We start from the raw sequence: 24,045 nt of genomic DNA on the forward strand, positions 1-24,045 counted from the left end.
TAAATGTATCATGCCCCACTCCCTGCTGGCCTGTCATTTCTGCTGAAAAATCAGCAAACAGTCCACGGAGCTCCATTGTATGTTATCTGTTGCTCTTCTCTTGTTGCTTTTCATATTTTCTCCTGATATCTAGTTTTTGTCACTTTGATCGCAGTATGTCTCGGCGTGCTCCTCTCAGGGCTAACTCTGCGTGGTCTTTCTGTGCCTCCTGCACTTGGGGACTGTCTTCCTCCACGTGCATCACCCCTGCTTGTCCCCCAGCTTGTTTTCTACTCGTCTCCTCCTGAAACGGCCACCTTGAACATTGCCGTGACGTCTACTAGGTCCAAGGTTCCAACCTTAATCCATGTTAACTTCAATTTCTTTGTAACTTATGGTGACTGGTAACTTCACATTTTTCTTCTGGTTTAGCTTCTTTCAGTTTTTGATTCTTTTCCCTCCTTACTTGTCCTTCCTTCCCTGACTGCTGTCTCTGCATCCATGCACGGTCTCCGGGAGCACTCAGCTCCACTCATGGTACCACAAGCACCATGTTACTTACTAATTTGAGAAAAGTAAACTGCGTGACTCCCCTGTGGGGGGCACTGTGTTAGGTGCAGACCAGCACACTGAACACAGGATGTACTTGTCCTACTAGAGCCTGGGGTCTAGTCTGATTAGACTGTGAGTAAACAAAGGACCACACAAGTAATCATTTGGGTGCAGTGCAGTCAGCACCAAAGGAAAAGTGAAGGGGGCCATCTGAATGGCTCCTGAAGAAGTGTGTTTAACGTCAGCCATGGAAAGGTTGTAGGACTATTTCTGACCTAAAGGGAAGAGCTGTTTAAGATGAACTGGCCCTAAGGTGAGAAAGAGCTTGGGGCCCCTGAAAAACCATTCCCATCAGGCTACAAAGGGGAGAATTAGGCACAAGTAGATGAGGCTGGAGCCAGAAGAGAGACACATGGTGTAACCACAGCTCCGTGTAGCACACCCTCACTTGGTCCCTGGCATTGCACCCAACCCTTCATAAAACGTATCGGCATTCAATTCTCTTGTAGAGTTAGGGATTTACATCATGACTTTACACTTGAGAAAATGAGGATTAGAGACACAATTTATGAGCAGGATTATGCTTCTAGAAAGGAGTGAAAAAAACTATTTTCTATGCATTGTAATACAGTGCAAATAATTTACTTAAAAACCCCTGGTTACAAATCTTACAACTTAAAAGTTTTCTTTTACTTTGTTTTCACCTGTTAAGGATTCAGATTAGATTAACGAGATCCAAGTGAACAATGAAATGGATGTGTAAGAAGACCAGAAACGGACTCCCTCAGATAAACCTCCCAATTAATGTCATTGTTTTGATTTTAATAGGTTATTCTGTCCGTTTGGCGGTAACTACAGCTGCACCAATACATTTAATCACGTGTGTCTGGTCATGACCGTTCTGATTAACGTACTTCTGAAATGAAGCGCTAACTAGTCCAGCACTATCTCGTACCCGAGATCTCCTGCTAATTACAGTCACGCAAGCACGCACACGATCAGGCTGCGGCTGCTCCAGTGTCCGCTGCAGGCTGTAAAGGAGTGGTGCTCCACCACAGCCTCCCGGAATGTGACTCTGCTGCGTACGGTGTACCCGACCCTCCAGCACCAGCCTGGCGGCCTCCACCCCGTCAAGATCCTGCAGCCTCCGAGCTGCCAGGCAGAGCAGCCATCTTCAGTTACCACGTGAAAAGAACATTCAGGCCACCTGCCCTGTCACCACTAGCATATTACAGTGACAGGAACTGAACCTGTGGCCTGAATATTTCACTTTTCAGGAACTTTTCTTATTCGAAGACAGCAAGTGATGGCCTGAATAGAACAGGGACATGCGAAGCAGCACACTTCAGCGCCCACTCCTAGGGTCTGTCAGCCCTCCATTACCATCTCGGTGGTCTCCAATCCTAGGCTTCTGCAGGATGGCAAGCTTACGGAAGTAAGAGCTGCTTCTGCAGGCTAAGTGAAAGAACCCACGGTGGACCTGAGGGGACAAATCACAGACGCATAGCATTTTTTGTTGTACTCATTTTTTTAATTTTATATTTTTATTTATACTGGGATATTATACAATTTTCAAAGCTAACAACAGATTCTTTTTAGTATGTGTATTTGAAGCGTAACAAAATAAAAGTATTTCACAAAAGAAGTCCATATTACAGTACTGTTGAAATATGAGGCACAGGATAATTATGCATTTGTGGGTTATAAACGTAACACGTTCATTTTAAAGAAAAACATTAATATGAATAACATTTTGGTTAAAATAAGTATGTAAATGTTAACAGCAACCCCTGCAGGGCTGTGACACAAGAGCGCTGTTTCGTGACAGACACCGCGTAGACGGTCAGCGTCCAGGAAGCAGCTGTCACGTCTCACCGAATTCGCCATCGCTGCACGTCGCTGAGCACTTATGTACACAGGGACACCCTTCGCCACTATTCCCAAACCTCAGCGTACAGAACAGTCACCCCTCCCCGCTGCGCCCGGGGGAGCTGGACCAAAGTATGAATAAAGTTTAGAACCACATGTCCCTTACATTTTACTGTTCTTCAGATCAACTCAAATGTCTCACTTAATCAATACAAAATTTACTTATAAACAGAAATATAAAGGGAACATTTTATAGGTGATTATACAAGTTAAAACTCCTAATCATCTTCATAATTCACTGAAATGATTCTGTTCAAAATTAAAATTTGTCTTTTGCACAGCAGTTTCTTCAAGAAAAATATAAACACTTCGATTAAAAAAAGATTATCCCAAAGTTTCCACATGTAGAAAATAACCATGGATTTCCCTGATCATCAAATTCTTCCCAGCTGTTTCTTCCTAGCAGACAGATTCACTGAAAAGAAACATTTAAATCTTTGCTTAAATGCCTGTGATGAGTCAAGCTAATGAATTTGAACCATGTAGGTTTTAAAATTGCAAGAAAAAGGAGCATATCCGTTCCAGATGGAGAACAGTGCATCTCACTCAATTATATTACATTAAAATGGACACGAGACGAGTGGTCAACACAAACAATCCACTCATCACCCTGGAGACACGTGCGGGCGCCGAGGGCACAGGGAAGTCTCCAGGATCCGGAAGGAACAGCGCAGCATCTCACACCTAGAACAACCAGCTCTCCTTGGCTGATCCCAAGATAAAATTATCCTAAATTCAGAACTGATTAAGATACTAAAGCTGATTAAATTTAGGGGGGAAAAGTTGACACTTCTGCCCTTTGTACATCTTTAAAGTTTACAAATGACTTGAAAGTATTCAAATGACTGTAAGAAAAGTACTTTATGAAAAAACAAAACCAGCAGTTCTAAAGCAGCTAAAGGTAGGTGTTCTCCAAGCATGAGGTGTTCCCTCTGGCAGGACTGTGGATCCCAAGGTTACAGGGCGGCGCGGAGTCCTCACACAGTGACCGCCGCCCAGCCTTCTGGCTTCACAAGTCTGTGAGGCGCTGGTCACCACGAACACGAGGGCCTTCAGAGCAAACATCTCCACAACAGCACTGACTGAACCCTGCATTCCCTTAAGCCAACCCAAGTGTTACCAGCTCTGTCACCGTCATGTGTGCATACAGCACTTTGCCAAAAAGCTTCTCAATAGAAATGTTAATCTCATAAAAATGCTGGCTGTGGCCCTGGCCAGTTTTCACATCTTTATAAACATATTCTGAAATTACAACCTTCAATGAATTGAAACAGTGTCAACATTCACAGGTACCATACAACTCACCTCCCTTCTTCCTCCCTGACAAGACTAAGTCCATGCACACGGGGTGGCCCAGGTTTTAGAAAGTTAAACAAGAAAGTATTCAATCCAGGAAAAGTGTTGGTACACCAGGCATTTTTTAAGGCTATTAGGTTGTCAGAAAATCTGAAACAATAATGGATAAAATGCATATACAATATAAATAGGAAAGGAACTTGAAGAATATAAAAAAATTTCTAAAGGGGACCAACCAGAACTTCAATAAAATCTATGAATAAAAACCTATGCTTACACTACAGTGTGCAGTCAGGTGCAGAGCACTGAAACTCACAGAGGCACTGAGACATAGCACTACAAGATTATTCAAAGAATATTTTTCAAATGTACAAACAATAGTAAAAACACACACACAAAAGCCTTGGGCAATGTGCAACTTTCAAAATTACTATCAAACCAGCCAAACAAATCCTTAACCACTTTTTAAATGGATTCATTTATACCATGTTACTGCAAGGAGAATATCAAAGATATTAAAACAAAACAAAGCAAAAAAAAAATTCTTCCATGTCAGACTCACATTTTGTCCCCAAATTTTTTCACATTTAATAGTCGCATTTTGAATGTAAAAGCTAAGAATTTTAAATGCTTCTCAAATAGTTTACATTTATCTTAAGTCTATTTGAAAGCTGCAATGCTAAGAACTAGAAACACATACTTCAAACTTTTAAGAATAAAATAATCACAAAAATTCACAATTGTGTTCATCTCAAATGTCCACAAATGAGTGCAAAGCACACAAGTCACCTGCTCAGACACGTCCCAGCAGGTTGAGGGTGTCTGGCTGAGGCCAAGCTGCACTTCCGACGTTTGGCGCTGAATCTACCTGAACACAACTTACCGGCACAGAACTCTAAATACTTCTAAAAATCTTGAGCCATTAAAAACCATCATGTTCCGTTTGCTCTGCTAACATGCAATTTGCTTATCCGAAGTCATTTGGGGGTTGCGAGCAGGTGACTTAAACTGGTACAAAATGAAGCTTACATGAAAACTGGTTAAGGATTCAAAGCACATTAGCTCTGAAATACTAATCTTAACACCCACATCGGGGAGGTATGATCTGCACAGAAACGCTGCCGCGCGTGCGCGGCCGGCGCTCAGCTGCTGGCGGTGCAGGTGTGCATCCTCTTCGCCATGTCGTACACGTAGGTGATGTCCGGCTGCTTCTCCGGGTCCGGGTTGATGCACGTGTTCACCAGCTGCCGCAGCTGCAGAGACACACGACACAGCGACTGAGCCCCGCCGCCGCGGCGAGCCGGTCGCGGGGGCGCCGCGGGCGGCTGCGCGCTCCCGGGACGGCGCGCGCGCTGCTGCGCGTCTGTCTGCGCGTCTGGGAACGCGCGCGACCCGGTCAGCGACTTCACAGGGAGTCGGCCGCTCTGAGGGGCAAGTTCACTGGTGAGCGTTCATGTCAAACAAGCAGTTTTCTCCACAGTCACAACCAGAGGCTTTAAAGTGATCTTACGATTGTTCAGAGAAGTTTAATCAGAAGACAGCAGTCAGTAAAGACGGTAAGTTTTAAACCAAAGACTCCAAATGAACTGCCACCTATATACCTACATTTATTTGACCTAGAATTTACTATGACAGCCTTGACTGTAAGGTGAAATTTTCACACTTAGCTTACTATATATCTAAATCTGCAGGAGAAAATTAGGGTAAACAGCTATCACACACATTTATCATAAACCAATTTATATATGTATATCATAAACCATTATATAAACCAACATATAAAACCAATTTATCTACAGTTTTTATTAGTTTTGTATTAAAGTAGAAGCCTCCTCCAAACTAAGAATGACACACGACAAACAGGCTCAGCGACAAGCAGGATTGTGATCCTCAACTGTAAGAAATATTTATGTCCTCATTTTATAGACGAGAGGGCTGAGGTTTACTCACTGACGTCACAGCAAAAAGTACATTTTAATAAACTAAGAAAATATCTTCCCATCTAGTCCTGGAGCCACTGAGTGGATGAGTGGGGAATTTCATGTTTAATGCTAACTGCCACACGCCCGCGAAGCCACGCATGTTCATGACCTGGTCTTCCACAGATGATGGGCAAATCACGGGGAAGAACCGATTTTTCAGCCGTTAAGTCTGTCTTTAGAAATGACTCAGATACTCTGAAAACTTGCATTAACTCTGGCCACTAGATTAGCACTTGGTTTAATTCTCTAATTACTATAATTTCTTCACAGTCCTCGACCTCTCCCATAAAAATTTTTCATCTAGAGGATAAAGAAGCTGGTGATAGAATCTGTGAGCTGCTTCTAGTAACAGCGCAAGGGAGAGGCTACCGCCAGCAAGAAAGTCAAGTGGGAGAGGAGGAGGGGAGGACGGGTGAGGAGCCGGACGGGACTGTGGAAACCAGGCCTGTCCAAGGTCGAGGCACCCGCAGCCCTGGGCCCGGAGGTCAGTCACTGCCAGGGGAGGTTGATTTCTTTATCCATTCAAGGAGGGGGCAGGAGCAGGTGACCTGTAAGGTCTGTCCTAGCTCTCATCCCTCAGATTACATGATGCTACCAGAATGAAACTGAATGATTCACCTTCCCGTCTGGAAAGTCAGCAACGACAGTAATGTCAGACCTCCCCCGGCTCCACCCCTCACCTGCCACCGCATCTGCCTGCACTGACAGCAGCAGCACAAGTTCCACGTGTTCAGAACCAGGTCTTGCTCCTTCTTTCCCCAGACCCGGCCTTCCCCTTGTGGGCAGCACCTCTCGTATCTGGGCCAGACGTCTGACACGCATTCAGACACTTCCTGCCCAAGTGCCCAACCATCACCAGCCGAGTCCCATTGCTTCCCGACAGCAATGAGGTGCACTGTCCTTCCGCTCGGGCTCCACCGCGATAGTCCTGCCTCCAGTTCCATCCCCCTTGTGCTGCTGAACCCCAAGCTGACCACCCGCCAACATCAAGCATTTCAATGGCCCCGCTGCCCTGCCTCTCCGGTGCTGTACCAGGGCTTCCCAAACCCGGCCCCCGCCTACATTCCCAGCCCCTTCCCAGCCGCACGGCCCCTCCTCCGTCCTGCCCACCTGGCGCTGCAAGGCACTGCCGCACCCAGAGCTCTGTGCTCGCCTCCGGCGTCAGGCCCCTCAGCCTTATTTATGCTGCTGCTCTGCTCTGCTCTGTCCTGCACCCTCACACCGCGACCCGCCTGCTGTCGGGGCATCACCCACCTGCTGCACCGCGCACCCTCCCTGCAGCCTCCCTAGCCGCCCTGCTGCGGGGAGGGCTTCAGCCTGTCCCCCCTGCTGAGGGCTCACTTCCTTTCACGGACGTGGCCTTTCAGTTTGAGCTCCTCACGATGCCTCATACAGCTCTGCAAGCACCACGATCATTCGGTGACACTCCCTGGTTTAATTTCAGATCAGCACCGCTACAAGGGGATGTCACCTGGGTTAAGGTGTTACTGTGTTCCCATCGAGAGAGAGGAGTTACCGGGATCTGACAGAGCGTGATGGCTACTGGGTGCTGATGGGGGTCATCACAGAGTGGAGGGACTAACGTCTCAGGCACTTGGAGGCTGGTCTGACTTCCAACCGGTGGGCACAGTGGTGAGACGCCTCTGCTTTGATCAAAGGTGTCAACCCGCTCGCTGTTTGTATTCCCTTAAGCAAATCAGCAGAACAGAATCTACCACTGCAGCTCCCTGTCCAGGAACAATCAGCGGTGCGTGGAGTACTCAAAGATTTGAATTTTCAGAAACTGGAATTCAAAGAAAACCCATAGGTGGGTCACACGGCTCCCCTCAAACTTGGGCTAAGAAAACGGACATTCAGGGGAGGCAAGTCAGAGGAATGCAGCTCACACAGCTTGGATGATCTGTGTCCCCCGTTTTAATCAAATCGGGCCCCCAGAAGGCCGCACCCTGGAGCACACTGGTCTGTCCCGCTGCCCAATCACCTTTCTAACACCATGCCTGAATGCCCGCTTTTGGCTTTTACCAAAATCACTCAGGCATCTGCTGTACGGCTGCTGTGCAGACAGCGCCTGGTGTTACTCGAAGGCCTGAATGGGAGCTGTCTCAATCCCAGTTTAGCAGAAGGAAAATTTGCCATCTCTGAGGAGCAGGCACACTTCCTCCTTAAAGGCAGAAGGGTTTGTTCACTGTCTCGCTTGGAGCCATGGAGCCACGAGGCCATGACAGACGCACCGAGAGGAAGGGGAATCGACATCCCCTTCTCTCCTTGGTCCTGAATTCGACCTGCTTCTAGTTAATAACCTGCAAGTCACATCTTTTACTGTAAGTTATCTCAAACCCTTTTTGAAAGGTGGAATGCAAACACATTATGGGAGATTTACACAGGCCTGAACTCTTAACTTGATGTAGGTTCCTTGGTAAGTATGACTATGAGCCGTTTCAAAGAAGCATTTAAATAGACCTCACAACCTAGTAGGGGAGCGGCAGCGGCAGCAGTCTCGGCAAAATGAGGGGGGAAAATCACACTTGCTACTCATCTACTACACACAGCCACGGACCAAGGTTTATGCCTTTAACAAATAATTTGATTAAAAAACGCAAATTCATGTGGCCCTGAGAAGAGTCCCCCGTCACACCAGATACCAATATAGGTTCCACCAATAAGGTCACACCCACCCCTCTGTCAATGTACACGGAAGCTCAGTAGCTCTTTTGGGCGGCAGAGTGACCCGTGCTCCCGACGTGATGAACAGGAGGCTAAGACACGGGAGGTTCAGGCATAACCGTAAGGGACGGCAGAGGGGGCTGAGGTCACGAACGAAAGGGAGGGAGGAAACTCAGCTTCACTAGAGACGCCCCCAGCTTCTTAGCCGTTAAACAGCCAAAGGTGACGGGCTGGCTCACGTGGCCACCGTGGCGCATTTTTGGCAGCCGGGGGACAAATCTAAGGGCCACATGGCTGGGACTGAGATGCTCCTGGCAGCAGCAGATACTTTTCCCCAAGGTTCCAGCGGACCACGGAATACGGTCTCCTGAGCACCACACGTGAGGAGGCGTCTCCTCGTGCCCCGTGAGGTACCTCCAGCTTCAATGCCATTTCCACGGCCAGGGCAGAGAGGAAGCCACGTCCTACGGGCCGGGGCCTGTTCCAGCTCTCGCTGTGAGCCAGGCACCACCAGGCACCCTCGCGTCTTCCTCAGCTTCAGGACCCTGGGTGAGGCGGTCTGCGGAGGCCACACTTAGCAGAAGCGGGACGGCCCTCAGGTCACAGGGCAGCACGGGCCCCGCCTGGGTCTGAACCCAAGCGCTCCGGCTTCCGACACCGGCCTTCAGTCACCGCGTGGCACTGCCCGAGGGAACTCCAGCCTGGTCTGCGGGTTCCCGCGGCCACCCCGCACCAACGCCTGACCCTCCACGGAGCCAGAGAGAGGCGTTAGGGCATTTGATTCTCAAAAGAAGCCAGCTCTAACACTGGCTCGTTGGTTTCTACAATTAATGGATCTGCCCTCACATTTCACAGACCAACTCTGATCAAAAAACAAGCCAAAAAGTCTTCTCTAGGGCTCTACAAAACCACGAGAGAGAGGCCTACTCTCCCCGAGAAATGAAGACACAGAAACGTTCACACTGGCATTCTGACTAGAGTGACCATTTCAGTGTCTTTTCTAACCTGACTCATTCATCCAAGTGACCGTGACTCCCTCCAAAGTAAATGCACTTGAATTTTAACACGGAGCAATTTCTTTACACTGTATCATGAATTTGCAGTGATGTGATGAATCAAAAAAAAGGCCTCTTAAGTTTTTGATCCATCAGACATTATGTAATCAGAAAGAAATAATTATTGCAGTGCTCTCCCTCAATGCTAGTCTTACATTAAAAGTTCCCGCAAATCTCTGGGAAAGAAATTACTGAAAACATCCTTAACAATTATCCAAAACTTGGAGACGATTCTAAATGCTACACTATTAACCACGTTCAAGAAGAACGTGTGTCCATATGGTAACTAACAATTCTACGTATGTTCCCGTAAGTCAGGCTCTAACTCCTAGTAGTACTGGCGGGCAATCACTCGCTCAAAAAAGTTTGTGTTTAAATGGAATTAGCTTTCTACTTATTACTTAAATTACAGAAACAGTTCCAAAATCAATAGATGTTATTACAGTCATAAAAACAAACAGGAACAAGTAGAGAGACATTTCATGTTTGTCATTATCTCGAGAAACCTGTTTAGTCTGAATTACTTTACTCATGTTTGTAAAAACACGTACTTCGGTTTGTTTTAAAGTTGTTTTTTAGAACAAGCTGAAAATAAGGCAAAAATAAAGGTCTGAATATGTAAGAGCCTTTACAAAACGAAAGAAAAAACTGTTGAATTCAGATGTTTAAGAGAAATTTAAAAAGCAACACAGAAACATTTAAATGAGAAAAAAAGCATATAAAGTAAAAATAAAATGAGTCCTCTGTAACATTTCTAAAGGATTATGACATCGTAAGTCATACAGAAATTGACTATTTTCAGTAAAGCGGAAAAAATGCTAATATACTCTGATGTATGTATTTCTAAAGAAACACCAAAGCATATAGGTTTGTACCAAAAATATGAGAAAGAAGAGGGTGCTGACAGTCACAGCTGTCAGTGCAATCACCCAGTTTTGGGTCGAGTGCAGTCACGTGCAGGTGATGCCATCGGCTCCTCGGGCATCCCGGCATCAGGTCACTAACACAGCCCTGCGCAGGACAGTGAAGGCCGGGCTGTCGGCACTGGTTCTGCTCCACCCCCACCTCAATCCCTCTGAGACCAGTTAGGTCACATCAGCTCCCAGGTACACCCACTTTCCACCCACCCAAGGACGCACTTCAGCACCCACAGTGGGTCTGACGCATTAAAGCACACTACAGGTTGATGCTTCAGATGTTTACACAAAATGATGAGGCGCATCCAACCCGCACACCAAAGTGCCACCAGTGGCTGACTTGGGGTAGAGGGAAAGCGAGGAGGAAGCCCCCTGCATAGGCAGGAGGGGACGCCAGGTCTGCCTTCGCAGCTGAAGCTCATCCAGTGAGAACTGTGGGAGTCTGACAGAAAGTCACGTGGCTCACAGGAGCCCACCGGACGCGTGTGCTACAGGGCACCGTCCCGGACTCACGTCTTCAAGGAGCGAGTCACTTCAGCAGCGTAAGTGAACAGAGCGCCTACTTACACATATTTTTAAACAAAAATGAAACATTTAAAGCCTGAAGATCTAATCTTACATGGCGACATTAGGAAGGAAAATCCAATGTTATTAACAGAGTTTGAGATGACAGTGTTAACTTTAATAAATAATGGCACAGTTATATATTTAATATTATTAGATATCTCTTCCTACATTTTACAGTAAAATATTCTCATCTCATTTAGCACTGGGTTACATAATTATAAGGATTAGAAAAACATCTGTGGAAAGGTTTACCTCTAAACATTACTTGTGCCATAGGCCATAGAGTCCCTCATTTAAATATTCTTGGGGCAGGGTATTAGGAATAATCTTCCAACATCAATTTAAGTAACAATGGTTAATTTTCAGTGACAACTCCAAGAAATTTATGTGGTTCTATTAAAATCTGTGAATCCAGCAACAGTAATATGGAACTATTTAGATGCTCAAGTGAATAAAAAGTTTTATAAACTAAGTTTAACTACAAAATATGCAAAAAAATCTGTAGCTGACACTTTCATCTTATTTTTTCTTCTTATTTACATAAAGTAGCTCTTTTATGAGCTAAAACAAAGGTCATGTTTTTTGTTACCGATTCAACTTTCTTAAAAAGCTTCTTTAAACATATTCTGAATTTAAATATAAACAGAAATTACTTGTAAATGTTAGGTTAAAAAGCCAGTTATCATTTTTACATCTTTCATTTAGTATTTTCCTTTCCCTAAGGGTAACCATTGGGAAAAATAAAAGTATTAGTAAAATTACAACAAACTAACATTTTCGGTTAGCATGTTATGAATCAACGCACCTGGTGTCTTACTTTAATTATACGTAGTAGTCTGCGCATACCCTGGTATGTAAACTTCATTCCCATCCTTCTGCAAAGTCTCCCCATCCTTTCCCTTCAGGGGTACGTGGTCCCTAAGTCACAACCGGGCAGAAGGGGTTCCGAGCAGCTCTGACCGGCCCTGCCCGTGCACATGGCGCCCCACGGAGGGATAGCCCAGACGGCAGGCGGGGCAGGAGGCAGGAAGAGCCCAGGGGTCCGGGGAGAAGGCATGGAGCCCCTCACACCGCCCCCGGGCGCGGCCCCTCTGCTCCAGGAGCACAAGCGGAGGGGTGTCCTGAGGGGCCGCGCCCAGGAGTCTAGCATTTGCTCTGATGCTTCTGGGTCTCTGTCTGCTCATATGTAAAATGGGAGTAATGCCACAGACCTTTTCTCTTTAACAGGAAAGTGTGGATATGAATGAAAGAAAATGGTGATTTCAGAAACTGAAAAAAATTCAGTATTCCAATTTTATTTAAAGCCATGTAAATATATTTAGACTCCATAATAACCAATAAATATCTGAAATCAGTTTAATTCAACTAAAATTTATTACTATTTTGTTATTCATATATATTCAAGCTTAGAAAGGATCAAACTTTTTAATCCTTGTATTTTAAATATGCTGGAAGAATCAATACTTATCTAGTCTCAAGAATAGTGAAAATGCCATGTGAGGTGTCAGCCTATCACCAAGCAGTCTACAATAATAAGTGGTAAAGAGGCTGTGGAGAAAAAGGAGCCCTCCTATACTGCTGGTGGGAATGCAGTTTGGTGCAGCCACTATGGAGAACAGTATGGAGATTGCTCAAAAAACTAAAAATAGACTTATGATCCAGCAACACCACTCTTGGGCAGATATCCAGAGGGAACTCAAATTTGAAAAGATACATGCACCCCAATGTTCACAGCAGCACCATTTATAATAGCCAAGACATGGAAGCAACCTAAGTGTCCGGTGGCAGATGAATGGATAAAGATGTCACATATATATATATAAAATATATATACATGCAAATGGAACACTACTCAGCCATGAAAAGAATAAAATAATGCCATCTGCAGCAACATGGATGGACCTAGAGGATATTATACTTAATGAAGTAAGTCAGACAAAGAAAGACAAATATTATATGATATCACTTACACGTGGAATTTAAAAAACAATACCAATGAATCTATATACAGAACACAAACAGACTCACAGAGAGAAACAAACTTATGGTTACCAAAGGGGAAAGGGAGGGAGGGATAAATTAGGAATATGGGATTAACAGATAAAAACTACTATGCATAAATTAGATAACCAACAAAGATTCACTGTGTAGCACAGGGAGCTATATTCAGTATCTTGTAATAACCTATAATGAAAAACAATCTGAAAATATATACCTGAATCACTTTGCTGTACAACTGAAACACAACGTTATAAATCAACTATACTTTGATTGGGAAAAAAAATGGAAATGCTGCTGGAATTCTTACACATTTGAGTGAAGCGGCTGGGAAGACAGCGGCCATTCCTGGAAAGGCTGAAAGGGATGGAAAACCCTCCTCTCCTGCCTTCCATTTCTCTAACTTAAAAAAAGATTAAAAAAAGAGGCGGCATTATGATATTGTCTAAGAAAGGGATAAAAAGCAATGGAGGCAATAAAGTGAAAAAAAGATACTATCATTTAATAAAGTAAAAAAAAAAAAGATGGTCATTTTGGAAGTGAAAGTTTCTAAGATTTCATCCATTCTCCATTAGTTCTTTGGGTGTGACCATTTAGGTTGGTATTTTAAAAAACAACTGTATATTTTCTTAGATTCTCCTGAGATAGCCTCGATAACCTTTTCAACAGTGAACATGCCTAATTCTGGTGACTACTCCAGCATCTCCCAAAGAAATTAAACACCGAAGCTGGAGGGAAAACATCCACTTGTCTTCCTTCCTAGTGGATGGATGCTGGACACCCGATACGATGCTGCCTGCTCGTGAGCACGAGCAAGATCACACAGCAGGTAACCTTGTTAAGAGAAATCATCATCGCTGACCTGCCTTTCGAGTACTTTCCTGCCTCACTAGGTAGAGTTCTTTGAGAACATTCTCTCATTCAGTTGACATTTATTGTTTCATTCTTTTTTCCATTTATTCCTTTAATCTCACTCCCTCATTCCCTCAACTGGTTGATCAATCAATCAATGAATTATTCCCTAAACCTCCTTTAACGCGCCAGGCCCCAGAGACACACAGACGAAAGGCAGCTACAGCTCCTCGGGACAGGAGGGGACGGTCCAGAGTGGCCCCGCGTGGGAGAAGGCGCGGTGTGTGGGCAGTGGAGAACTAGGCAGCTGGACAAAGAAAGGGACGGGCCACGTGCAGCAGCACAGGTGGACGTGGATTATGCTTAGCGAGGCGAGTCAGACAGGGAAAGACAAAAGTCCCCTTCTTTGTGGACTCTGAAGCATATGTGAATATAATAAAACAGAAGCAGACTGCAGATACAGAGAACAAGCTAGTGGTCTCCAGTGGGGAGAGGGCAGTGGGGAGGGGCAGGGGAGGGACAGGGGATTCAGAGGTATAAACTTCTATGTACAGAACAGACAAGTTGTAAGGATACACTGTACAGCACAGGGAGTGTAGCCAATATTTTATGATATTTATAAATTGAGTATGACCTTTAAAAATTGTGAATCACTATGTTGTACACCTGAGACGCATCTAATACTGTAAATCCACTACACCTCAATTAAAAAAAGGAACAATTACACTACAGTGTGATCGCCAAGGGAGGAGGGTAACTTCATGCATGAGGTGAAGTCCATGCTTTGTTTTAAAGCGAATAAGTCCGCCTGATAGAGAACAAGGAGAGGGGGCATTTCAAAATGAGGAGATAGCATTCATAAAAAGATGGTAATTCACGGGCCTGCCGGTAGAGCCCGCGTGGGTGGCGCTGGGGGAGAGGAGAGTGCGCTGGGACCCGCACGTCTGGAGGGGTCAGCCCGCGCCCGGGCATGAGGGGCCTCGGGGATCCGCACTCCTTGTACATGGTAAGTGCTCAGTAAATGCCTGCTTCACTGATGCCAATTGCTTTATCACAACAATACCGAGTTTGGTTAAACCCGAGAGCCGCTGCAGGGGCGATGTGCGTCTTTTCAATCCCATGCTTTTATTAAGTCTAATAATTCCCTACTGAGACATGGATGAGATCATTACTAGAAAAGGAAAGAATATTGAATACTAGAAGTCTTAAATAAAAGTATTTTAGCAAGCTATAAAACACACACCCCTAATACCACTCGTGTGCGGCTGAGGTGTCTTGTCTAGAATCCTCATCAGCTGAACATCATGACAAGAAGCGTGAGTCAAAGGAAAGCTCTGACATACAAGTTTATTTTTCCCAAGGACACTATTCCTCAGTTTTCGGTTTTTGATGCTTAAGTGTATCAATGTCTTAGATTATAATAAATTTTAAAATCCCCAACTTTTAAACTCTGAGTTCCAAAGGCAATAACTGTCTCTAGAACGGATCCTGCAGGTTCTCAGGAATCCTGAGGCCGAGGCTGACTGGCAAGCACAGTTTTCATTCTGCGCATCCTCTCTGGTCAGTAGCCTTAAATACTGAGCAGCAGCTAAATCAATTTGGTGAACTTTTAAATACACATTTGGTGGGAAATTAATCTGCTTAAAATTTTTAGTTTTCAAGCAGATTCAGAGTCCATTATCATTTGAGTTATAAAATTGACACCTAATGAATTGGTCTTTTAATTAAAAGTTTACTGTTTAAAAATTTTATACTTCACTCTTCATTGTTTCCTAAATTTTGCCATACTGAAAAACCAAATAGTGATTTGGACTTTAAGAAGATCTAAAAAGCTTACTATATAAAGGAATATTTAGGGTGCCGTTAAAGCATGGCAGCATGAAATCTGTTCAGGTTTTTTGCTGCCATGTATTCTGGGTAATTATTTTCCAAACAAACTGAGTTCCTACTTAAGGAGAGAAAATATTTATTAGCACATCTGCATTTCAAAGCTCCTGTTCTGAGAACTTTTCTACATAACTGAACAGATTAAAGTAAGATCATTAGCCTGTATTTTTTGAATCTCATTTCTTCAGTAAGAATTAGTTTCCTTGTTTACCTACATAGTGCAGCTCTCTATTTATCTCGGCATAACAGCAGATTTTCACCCACGTGAGGGACCGTACTATCTTTTTTGGAAAGTACATCATATAACGTATTTTGCTTTATATCTCTTTCCTAAACTGGTAACTATACAGAGTGAAGTAAAAAGTGGAATCTATTTTCCTTTCCTGGCTGTAAGACCTTCTTCTATCTGGGCCAGACTTTGATATTTGCCCCTTGGCTGAGAATCCGCAAATCCAACTTCACACTTAGCTGCAGCGAAGTAGCCCTGCAGGCAGGCCGACTTCAACGAGCCACTAGAGTGGTATCATCATTAAAATCCTGCTGAAGGTCACCATGGTAACCGCCTGCTGAGGCTTCACTGCTGCACCCGGCATCCCCTCATCAGCTACCATGTGAAATGCAAATCCAGACAGTCTGAAAATTAGTCAAGAAGAATAGGGGATGAGGATGCAGATACGTGAAATATTCATGCGCTTCGTGGAAAAGAGCAGACAGCATGAATGACACAACAAAGAGCGGCCGGGCAGCCCCGCCATCCTGCGGCACCACTGCTCACCCCTCTGGTCTCCAGGCCCAGGGTTCTGAAGGTGGTTTTGTGAAACACCATGTTTATATTCTACACCCCAAACAGTAATTAAAAATGGGTAACACAATAGCATTAACATCAAATAATGATGAGACTTCCAAATTACCATCCCTGCCTTGTAAGAGTTTATTCTAATTACCTGAAGACAAATGCTATGAAACAAAAAACCAAGCATCATTGATTATCAGTATCAAAACTACTAGAAAAAAGGTACTTTTAACGTCCTCAGGCCACAAGTGCTTCACAGACGTAAAGACTCTTCACTTACCACTCACGTTGCACGACTCAGGCTTCCTCACACAGAACTACAGCCAACCGTATTTATTTCAGAATAGAAACAGCAACAAGACTGCCTAAAAGGTGAACATCGTACTTGTTTTCATATTTTATCCTACTCTTTTCCATTTTCCTTGGGCAAAAACCCTGTTGCTCATGAGAAGGTGAGGTGCCCGAACTCAAAACGGTGTTTCCTCTGGGCGGGTCCCCAGTGAGCTTTTCAGAGTTACGTGAACACATCTAGTTAACCTGGGACACTGCTATTCTGTGTATCTCCTTCTGAAATATTGGTAAAATCATGATGCATTAGGCAAGAACGGGAGACGCTTCGTCCAACGAAAAACCGGATGTTGGGTGGAGCCCAGCCACTCATTTCAGTGGGCTGCCAAAGCGAGCAAGGGTCCAGGCTCAGATCTGAATAAGGTGAAGTCTTCTAAAACTGTCAATCCCATCCGACACACTTTTTACACATCTACCATGACAGCCTCAGACACTTCCCACAGAAGCTGACGGCGGCAGTGAGGGCTGACGGGGCAGGTCTTGTAAGAGGACGGAGGACAAAGCTGAAAGAACAAGGCTGAGGGACAAGGAGTTCAGAGAGTTTGTTTCAATTTGGGGAAAACAGGGGCAGGAGGGAAGCTCTGCCAGGAAGAAAGTCCTACTGTGTGTCGGTCTGAGGCTGTGAGGGCAGGGGCGGATGCCGGATGTGCTGATGACTGGGGCCTGGGCCTGAGTCCCGCCCTCGGCCGTGTTCCTGTGCTCTGAGGGCAGCCACCGTGCCCGTCACACCCAGGACGTGGCCAGCCTCCCTCCGCGCGCGCGCTGGGCTGTGGCCCACCCCCCATGATGAAGCACGAGTCCGCTCTCTGAGCGCCAAGCCTCCCTCCACGAGAATGAAACAGCGCAAGTGCCCTGCACTCAGCACCCGTATTACTGGAAAAGGAAAGTTTCTTGGCAGAACGCAGACGTCAGCACAACGAATGACGAACGAACACCCGGACTGAAAGGTGACTTACTTCCTCCGAGTAGTGACCTGAGGGAAGAGGCGGGTAGTCGCACTGCTCTATCTTCTTACACAGCGAGTACAGGTTCATTTTGTCACCGTAGAACGGACTCTGGAGCGCAGCCATCTGTAAAATGCTCCCAGTGAGACTGACACAGTTACAGGTTAGCTTTGCAGGCGACCTCACAAGACTCTTGCACGGGGGTGGAGTAAGCAGAGGCTGTAAATGAAGCCACCCAGGCACTTTGACTCTTGCCAAAATCCTTTGCAGAGAATTATTTAGCAAGTCCTAGAAATCTTACTTCAATTTTTGGTTATTATTTTCAACATTTAAACTTCCCTAAAAGGGAGAAATGATTAGCATGTAATTATTCATATGTATATATATATATGCCACATAAAACAGCATTAAGAAAAAGAACATAAAATAACTTAAAACTCTTTGTAAATATAATGCCATAAAGACAGCTAATTTATTTCATGACTCAGCAGGCATCAACGGTCTACATCAAGCAGATAGTGGTCAAAATACAACAAAAATGAAACTTAAGGTAAAACTGAATTACCATCTAGCAATGCTTTAGGACCAGAATGCACAGCATTTTAGGTTGCACGATAGTTTCCATCTGCAGGGAAAGGTTATTTTGAGTGGAAAAAAAAGTCTCCTCAATCTGAATGTCGTAACTGATCCTCAAGCAGTTCATAAAAGCATGAGGACTCCTCTCCTCTGACGGGGTCGCAGAAGCACGAACTGTGCGCCAAGGTTTTACAAGTCATGGCCGCTACTTGGAGGCGCATCCAAATGAGATTTTTACGCAGAAAAAGACGACTCAAAGGGTGAACCAATTTAAAAGGGACATTATTGAATTTAACTTTAAGACCAGGTTCTAACCTGACATTTAAAGTGCGAGCAAGGACTGTAGGAAGCCGGGTTACAAACTAAAAATTCAATTTAAAATGTTCGCCTCCTGTTCGAACCTTCTGAACCTCTGAACTGCGGCAGCCAGGATACCGCACAGAGCGCAGGGCTGCCCCAAGTCAGTCACCCTTTTCTACATGTGCTAATAAGTCTGATTTTGGAAGGACAATGTGTACATCCCCAGACAGGCCGCGCGCGTGTGAAACACGCCGGCCATGCTGTGCTCCGCAGCGGGTGCCGGCGGCGGGGATGGGACCAGCTGAAAACGCTCTCATCTGTCTGGCGGCTCCTGCCTGGGCTTAACTCCTTCCCGGCCTGGACGGGAGCCGGCCCTGCAGGGGACGCACCTCGCACCAACCGCCTCAGGACCAGGTGCTCCCCACGAAGAGAAAAGGGCAAAAAACAGTGTCCATGTCCCTAAACATACAAAGCACTCCATCTGCAAGGAAATTTCTAGAAGAGAAGCTCCAATGATGATGACCATGGCTTTTTGCTTTTTTTTTTTTTGGTTAAAATGGGAGGACACTTTAGGATGAAATAGGGTCTTTAAAATGCCACCCTGAAATATAGGCTGTGTATGTAAATGACAGTCTCCATGTTTGCAGAAACCCTAAGTAAACGTGCATATATTCATTATCGTGTGCCAGGAGTTCATTACAGCACTTTTGTCTCAATACTGCAGAGCGTTAAAAAAAAAATCCGAACGTCCCCTAAGGAGTTAAACAGGAATAGTATATTTTCATGCATCTCCTGCTTTTGACAGATGAAAAATGTCAACTGTCCTGTTTTTATTTTCAAGCTTTTGCACTATTCATCTGGTTCATTAGTGCATCTCGACGCTGCCCCTGACAGCTGCTCGCCCTCTCCTCCCAGCAGCTGAATTTTTCAGGCTAATTTGATCCTCCACACTGAGACGATCGCTAGAATGATTGACTTGCTCCCTGACCTCCAGGGTCCGACTCTCCTGATTAGTATTCTGGGGGTGTCGGAGGGACGAAAGCCCACTGTCTGTCTTCGGGGCTGGTGGCAGCTCTTTTTTTTTGAACTGTAAGCCACCAACCTACAACCCTGGAAGGATGCAATTGCTGCACTGAACAATAAAGGAAATGTGTAAAACCTACTTTTCCATGTAAAGGTCCGTGTAGCCAAAGCACAGCATCTTGATTTTAATTAGTAAAGTCTACTTTGTTGCATATCAATTAAAACTGTACTGCTAGGTTTTTTTTTTTTGAGGTTTCAGGAATATTTGAAAGTCTAATTTTCTGAGTTAAAAATACGTTTTCAAAAAGGGCTTCCCACTCTTCCGTTGTTAGCAGTAAATTCTTAGTGGGATACAATATAACATACCTATGTGACGCTGTGGCCAGTTTTCTAAAGCTAAATTACTGGGCATTTTTATTAATATTATACTAAGACATAACCAGAAGGAGATACAACATTGAGGTAAATTAAAGCTTTAGACAGCCAATTGTTTAAAGCTAAATTACTGAGTATTTTGATTAACATTATGCTAAAACATAACTGGAAGGAGACATAACATCGAGGTAAATTAAATCCTGAGAAAAATTCTAGTTCTTCCAAATGACTTGCATGGAGGAACTGAAAAAATGCATTGAGATGAAAACTAATATTAACATATTAAATATTTTTAACTCAAAGTCATCCACAACACATAAAATGCATGAATGTAGGCATGTCCAAAGAAATAATTTTTATTTTGGTGATCATTTTAGTATACACAGAAATGGGACACTGCTTCTCAAAAGCAATTCAGAATGTGAAGAGTTATTTCAGTTCTGACATGGGAGTCTCTTGGTCCTAAAAGAATTATGCAAACTTCCACCAAAACACTATTTCTTCAACTGAACTTTTTTTAATTGACAAATTTGATCTCGCTAGTGGAAACCAATGTGCTGCTCACTTGTAGGTGTTTAAAGGGAAGATGTTGCTTTGACAATATTAGACTATGGCCTGAAGGGGTCTAAGGTTACCTAAACAGATACAAAATATTTTAAATGTACAAAGTGACTTTTAAACATTATAGTAACTTAATCAAATCAGTTCAACACTGTACCAAATTATCGACAGAATATAATACAGTGAGCATAAATCTCTTTTAATCTCATGTGCATACATACAAACGTGTATTTTGTTATATCACTAATTCATAACTTTTCTTAATAAAAATTATACTAGGGATGTTGTTTAAGAACACTTTAAAAAATCCTTTCTTTTTAAGTGGCCATTAGTTACTTCAGTAGGGAGAACAAAATAAACAATCTCAGATTCCTTAAATTAAGGAAATTTGAACCTGCAATCAGTAAAATAATAATTAAAGATTATGATATACATTTTAAAAAACCCTCTGTACTTGTGGAAAAACGAAAATAGATGATCTCATTGTGCATTTCATTTAAATCAAGAAGACAAGGAACACAAAACACAGAGCAAGGCGTACAATGGTCCCCTCCTGTCCACTTCAGACTTCCTTTGTATACATTAAACTGTGAAAATGACTCCATGTATTATTTTCCTTCACTTTATTTTATTAAAAGAGTTACTGAGAGGTAGGCTAATTTTTAGTTAACAGCTTTGACCAAAAGCCTACATTCCTAGGAAAATTACCATTCAATTAAAGAATAAAATCACAGAAGTCACTAGCTCGCATGTTGTCTGACACCACTGCTCTGTAACATGAACATAAAAGGTGCTCAGCACAGGCCTCTCCTCACCCAAACCACAGCGCTGTGGTATCTGCTAGAGGATCTCCCTGCACAATTCTGTCTTCCTCTGATGCATTATCACCAGTAGAACAGGGGAGAGAGAGCATTTCACTGAGCGTTACCCACACAAATTGTTACTCACGGAAACTAAGTGAAAACCGAGAAGAATTATCTGTTTACAAACTATCCTTAAAGCTGAACTACTCTATGTAAAAGTGAAAAAAAAAACTGATAAAGGTATTTACTATGCTTTCATATTTTAAATTCCATTATATCTTTCCTGCTACACATGGCATTTTTTTAAATACACGTATATTTTTATAAATAAGATTATGCAGAAAACATTAACATAACATTTAAACAATAAAACTCATCAAAAGGAAACAGTCGAGAATACATTACAGGAAGCAAATGCAGAAATGCGTAGTTACTATATTGCCTCAGAGAAACAGTTACGAAGTCAGTTAATGAACTCTTCACAAGTAAAAAGCTAATTCATCATAATTATAAAGCTTAAACATCATCCAGAAAAAACCAAGTGTGTGCTAAAAGGACAGGGGAACGTAGCCCAGCACGTACGGTCACCGCCCTGAACGGGCCCCGCTAGCACTACCCACCTCGTACAGCAGACAGCCCAGCGACCAGATGTCGGACTTGAAATTGTACCCATTCTCATGTATCCTCTCTGGAGACATGTAATAAGGTGTCCCCACTGCAAAATACAAACCAAAGGAAACGGGAGGAGTGAAAAAATGAAGCTGCAGCTGTGATAAGAAATTGCATACAAAATCCTCGATTAACAAATGTCATCAAAACAATGCATTAGGATAAGAAGACTGTTTTGGGGGAATACTCAAAACTTCAAAATTTCCTCTTCACTCCATGACCCTAAACCAGCATATTACATCTATCCCCACATTAAAAAAGGGTGCAGAGGGTTAAACTTTATTTGCTTTTGATCAATTCGGGGAGAATTGAGGGAACACAACTAAAGAAAAAAAAATAAAAGGAATTCTAACAAGAAAACCTACTGAATGATTCACATTGGTTTCATTTCTTAATGTTTTAAAACATGGCTTGCATATCCCAAATGATTAAGCATGATAATATAGTAACTTATTTAAAAATAAATATTAATACATAACAATTGGGTGGCGTGTATATAAATAAATTATTAACTTTTACAGAAACATCCCTTAGAACATGGCTGTGACTTATGATTAGAAACGATAAAATCATTAGCCTTCAGTACTTTACTTACTCCCACTTTAGAGAGGATAAGACAGACTTTTGCACATCAGAGGTTTATATAATAACATGTATGAAAGGTCACGGCCATCTCTAGAAAAATGAGGCTCTTACCACTGAGACCTGCATAGAGAGACACCCTGGATAATTTTTGGTCTTGTTTGAGTTGAAGTGTGAATACTTTTTTCTCTTTTTTAATGACCATTTTAGAAAATGCTAACATAATGTGGTAAGTGCTGATACAATACATTAGTATGTATTAAGTATGTTAAAATAAATAAGACATATACATTATATGTTGAAGTCAACATTTAGTTGACTTTCAAAGTGAGTATCTTTAATTTCAAACTTGGATGGCTGTTATTTCACTGTTATTAGCCTAAGGGTTTTTGCTAAACAGAAATTCAAGTTTGAGAACAATATTCAGAAATTTTACTTGCTTGAGGCAACAGCTACCAAAACTAGGCTGCTAGTCACAGGGAAAAGCACACTTTTCTTTTTCTATTATTTTCCAAGAACCCCCTGGGTGTTTACAGTAAATCTTAATGAGACTGCAACTCAGGATGCTGCACCGGGCTGTCTGCTCAGCGGCAACAGGAAGAGGCATGCCAACCAGCACAGCGGCATCCTCCGAGGCAGGGGTCTCCCTTCCAAAAGAAAGAACTTACAACCCAATGGCTGCACGTGGAATGTGCACGGGGCCAAAAGCTGACCCATCATGAACCATCTACTCACAAGAAATCCTGCCTATCTTGGAACCCATTCTTGCTAATAACGATGGTCCTAGTCAGAGCGGATGAAGGGAGGTATGTGTGAAAGTGAAGAAGTGGAAAAGTATGTGAAGAGGCGGATAAAGGGGATTTAAGTAAAGCGTGGGTAGGACATTAATGAGACAAACTTGAAGAAATAAATAACGTAACTGCAGCAGCCCCTCTGAAGACAAAGGAGTCAATTTGCCAACTTCTCTCAGGGTGAGAAAGGCCAAGAAACTTTTAGAAACAGCTGGGTTTAAAGAATCTGCATGATTACCGGGTCAAACAAGCACAGCCCCCCGACCCTGGGAGGCGCGAGCCCTCTCACGTGCGGGTCTCCCGGCGGCACGGATTACTGGGAGTACTGAAGGCGCTCTCAGCCGGAGAGCAGGGCTCTGCCCCGGCTCCTGGTTTCAGGACATAAAGCCAGCGACTGGCATTGAGGGATGTGCAGAGAGCGGCTTCGCGGAATCCACAGGGGGCAGCTGAAAACACTGAGGCTTGAAGGTTCAGAGTTTACCAAAAGCAAAGGTAATTTTAACCAGTAGCTCTGGGAAACCTGCTGATACATTAGGGGTTTGATGTGAGTGTGAAAGATTGATGATAGGGAAAAAGAAGAACAAATGCTAGCATTTTACAGA

The 24,045-nt window shown here is 43.6% G+C and overlaps 1 pseudogene; it reads right to left on the minus strand.

Annotated features, from left to right (window-relative positions):
• Window positions 1-2,053: 2,053 nt before the first annotated feature.
• The window catches only part of LOC140694411 (serine/threonine-protein kinase Nek7-like), a 74,363-nt pseudogene continuing 52,371 nt past the window's right edge, over window positions 2,054-24,045 (minus strand).

This window comes from Vicugna pacos, unplaced genomic scaffold (assembly GCF_048564905.1).
Source record: "Vicugna pacos unplaced genomic scaffold, VicPac4 scaffold_21, whole genome shotgun sequence".
Lineage (NCBI taxonomy): Eukaryota > Metazoa > Chordata > Mammalia > Artiodactyla > Camelidae > Vicugna > Vicugna pacos.